The following is a 4553-nucleotide window of genomic DNA, read 5'->3' as shown; positions in this document are numbered from 1 at the left end:
CATATTGCAGTAGGTGGTTTTCACCCACATTGGGTTTCCACCTTATATCTGGTGTTCTTTAGTGTGATTATCTGTTTTTCTCGCTCATTATTACATGGTACTGACATACAAACTAATGATCAATATATGAAGAATAAATTAATTGGAAATGATTTTATAATACTGATTCACCCCCCCTCTCAGTATTATTGCCAACAGGCAGTGCCCCGAAGAATTTTCTTTTGGACCCTATATTAGGTGGGTGGACCTACCTATGGTTTTGTGCATGGTTTTCGTACATGGTTTTGGGAAATATGGTTTTCATTCCATGGTATTGGATGCTTCGGCATGTATATATGTGTATTGTAACATTGAAAGGAACATAATGAAAATTCAATCTAGTAGTCCTGGTTTTGTTATCCAGGGGAAAATCTTTGTGTATATTTGTTTTATGTATTATACTCTTGCTATTTTTTATTTTCTATTTTTTATAATTCCTATGCAGGTAATTGATGTACGAGGTTAAAACCTACATTTGGAATCAAAGCTCTTTTGGCTTCAAGGGGATGCCTTTGTTGTTGAGGGGTTTCGCTCGGGCCTATGGTAGACCCTGTTCAGTGGGAGATCTACGGGATCGATTCTAGTGGTGAAAGAAGATGGTGAGCAGTGGAAATATAGAGATCTATACATTTAATGGTTAGAGTTTTGAGTTATGGAAACTCAAGATGGAGGATCTGCTAGTAGATAAAGATTAGTGGATTGTGGTAGATCCGGGTACTAAACCAACGAGACTGTCTGCTCAATAATGGAAGAATTTGGATCGGAAGGCAAAGAGCACAATATGATTGTGTGTCTCAGATTCAGTATTGCTAAATGTATCAGGGGAAGCTATGACAAAGGCTTTGTGGGACAAGTTAGGTAGTTTGTACCAATCTAATTCTCTAGTGAATAAATTGTTCCTATGGAAAAAGCTGTATAACTTGAGGATGAAAGATGGAGACTCGGTGACAGAGCATCTGAATACATTTAATATTGTGGTAAGTCAGTTATTATTTGTTGATATTAAAATTTCATATGAAGATAAGTGCATCAGTTTGTTCTCTACCAGATTCATGCGATAGTTTGGTTATTGCAATAGGTAGCAATGTAACTTCCTTGCAGTTTGACGAAATAGTCTCATCCTTACTGACGAAGGAGAAGAGACAAAAAAATATGGAGAGGTAGAATGGTGATGCCTTGTCTGTATGAGGGAGGTCCTAAAATAGAATAAAAAATAAGTCATCAAGTGGGAGAAATAAATCTAGAGGGAGATCTAAATCTCTAGGAAAACCTATAAAGGTATGCTGGAAATGCGGAAAGGAAGGGCACTACAAAAGGGCTTGTAAATCTAAAGCTCCTAAAAAATGAAAGGGATCTGATGATGCTCTTTCTATAGAGGTGAAAACCACCTCAGATGAAGGTGCAGATGTGTACTTGGCTTCTTCAAGTACACATGTAGATAATGAGGCATGGTTGATTGACTCAAGTGCATCCTTTCACTTCACTCCCCATAGAGAGTGGTTCTGCAAGTATGAGAAATATTATATGGTGATGTCTTCTTCTGGGATGAAATGAAGGCTAAATCGTTGGTCACGGAAAAATTAAGTTAAATTTGCAAGGTGGAAGGATTATAATACTTTCGAGTGTTCTGCATATTCCTGCATTGGCCAGAAATCTGATTTATGTAAGCAAGCTGGATGATGCAGGTGTAAAAACAGTGTTCGAGAAGGATACCTGCAAGATGGTTTGGGGAGCACTGGTATTAATGCAGGGAGTTCAGATTGTAACTTTGTACAAGCAACAAGGTAACACTATTGCTGATGGGTGCAACAATTCTGTTCTTCCTAAAAGTGGAGCAGAAAATCTAGTGGTCTCTGGAGAAAAGACAATGCTATGGCATCAAAGGCTTGGACATATAGGAGAGAAGGGCCTTTAAATAGTTCATAGTAAAGGTATGGTACAAGGTATGACTAATTTCTTTCTAGATTTGGTGTATATGGGAAGCAGAATCGGGTGAGTTTCCCCTTTGGTGGTGAGAGGGCGAAACATATATTAGAGCTTGTGCACAGTGATGTTTGTGGACCTCTAAAGGTTCCATCACTGGGTAAGTCTATGTACTACATATCATTTATAGATGACTTCTCAAGGAATAAATGGATATATTTCCTCAAGAAGAAATTTGAATTCTTTGACAGGTTTAAAGAATTTAAGGTCTGGTGGAAAACTAGATAGAGAAGAAGATAAAGGTGCAAAGGAAAGATAATGGTGGAGAGTTTTGCAAGAAGGAATTTGAATAATTCCATAAGAAGTGTGGTATAGCACAACAAAAGACCACTCCATACACACTTGAGAAAAATGGAGTTGCAGAAAGAATGAACAAGACGTTGATGGAAAGGGCAAGAAGCATGCTTAGTGGTGTTGGGTTAGGACAAGAATTCTGGGCAGAGGCGATGGAGACAACATGTTACCTAGTCAACAAATCAGCTTCATCAGCATTGCAAGATAAGACTCCACAAGAGGTATGCACTGGTAAGAAACCCTCTCTTTCACATCTGAGGGTATTTGGAAGTGATGCATATGTACATGTTCCAAAGGAGAAAAGAACAAATTTGGATAGTAAATATGAAAAGTGCATCTTTATTGGGTATAAGGATGGTTTAAAGGGTTATAAGCTTTGGAACCCAATAACAAGGAAGGTTGTGTACATCCGATATGTGGTGTTCAAAGAGGTGAAATATGTTATTAAACATGAACTCAAACCATAGGAACTTGAGAATATAGAGTTTAAGCTAAAGGAGGAAGAATCAAAATCTACGGAAAAAGAGGAATCTGAAGATGAAGAGCCACAAAATCTGGTTGTGAGAAGATCAATTCGAGAAAGAAGGTAGCCAGAAAGGTATAGTTCCTTTGCTTTCTATTCAAATTTTTCTTTATTGATTACTAATAATGAACATAGAACTTTGAAGGAAGCAATATATTCAAATGAAAATTATGGAAAGAGGCCATGGTTGATGAAATTGCATCTTTGCAGAAAAATGAGGCTTGGGATCTGGTGGGGTTTCCAACTGGAAGGAAACTCATTGGCAACAAATGGGTGTTAAAGAAGAAGACAAATGTAGAAGGAAAGGTGGAGAAACACAAATCTCTATTCGTAGCAAAAGGTTATTCCCAAGTTCCAGGAATTGATTTTGGTGATATTTTTTCTCCTCTTGCCAAGGTAGCTTCCATTAGATTACTTTTATCTATTGTTGTTGCTTTTTATTTTGAGGCAGAACAGATGGATGTGAAGATAATGTTTCTTCACAGGTATCTGGAAGAAGAGATCTACATGAATCAACCTGAAGGCTTCGGGGTGAAGGGTAAGAAAGAACTGGTATGCAAGTTAAAAAAATCTTTGTATGGTTTGAAACAGTCAACAAGGATGTGGTATCAGAAATTTGATACATTTATACGAGGACTTGGATTCACCAAAAGCAAAGTAGATCACTATGTTTATTTTAATTTAATTGGTGATCGTGTTATTTATTTGGTCTTGTATGTGGATGATATGTTGCTGGTTGGAAATGACAAAGAAATTATCTAGGATTTGAAGACCCAATTGTCCTCCAAATTTGAGATGAAAGATCTTGGTGCTATAAACTATATTTTGGGCATGGAAATTAAAAGAGATCAAGCAAAGAGGAAGCTCTGGTTAAGCTAGAGGAAATATGTGGAGACAATACTGCAAAGGTTTAATATGGAGGATAGTAAACCGATGAACGTTCCTATTCCTGTAGGTGTAAAGTTATATGTTGAACAATGTCCCAAGACACAAGAAGAGGAAGAGGACATGTCCTATGTTCCATATGCAAGTGTAGTTAGTGGATTGATGTATGCGACTATATGTATTAGACCACACATTGCACATGCAGTGGGAGTATTGAGCACATTTATGTCAAACTAGGGAAGGAGCATTGGACAACAGTGAAGCGTGTTTCCAGGTATTTCCGTGGCACTAGTGATTATGGTTTGTGCTACAAAGGAAGACCAGGATTGGATGGAGTTTTGGATATCTGTGGCTTTGTTGATGCAGACTGGGCTGGAGATTTAGATTATAGAATATCTACAAGTGGGTATGTGTTTAACCTATTTGGAGGTGCAATTAGTTGGATGAGTACGAAACAATCTGTAGTGGTACTATGAACTACAGAGGTAGAATACATGGTAACCACTCATGCAAGCAAGGAAGTAGTTTTGTTGTATAGATTGTGTTCAAGTATTGGGTTAGTACAAAGAGCTATAATAATAAACTGCGATAGCCAAAGTGCAATTTTCTTGGCAAAGAACCTTTCTTACTATTCAAAGACAAAGCACATTGATGTTTAGTATCACTTTGTGAGGCATATGATAGAAGACAAAAATGTGTTGCTAGTAAAGGTGGACACTTTGAAGAATACTGCATATGCATTAACAAAATTTGTGGCCTTTGAGAATTTTTCTTGGTCTAGAGAAACAATGGGCGCTACAGGGCTGGATAAATGACTAAGGTCTCCTAT

The sequence above is a fragment of the Pinus tabuliformis genome, chromosome 7 (assembly GCF_031772625.1).
Source record: "Pinus tabuliformis cultivar Carrire ecotype Pingquan chromosome 7, CPIR1, whole genome shotgun sequence".
Taxonomy (NCBI): Eukaryota; Viridiplantae; Streptophyta; class Pinopsida; order Pinales; family Pinaceae; genus Pinus; species Pinus tabuliformis.
The sequence above is the reverse complement of the archived record's forward strand: the minus strand, read 5'-3'. Positions refer to the sequence as shown.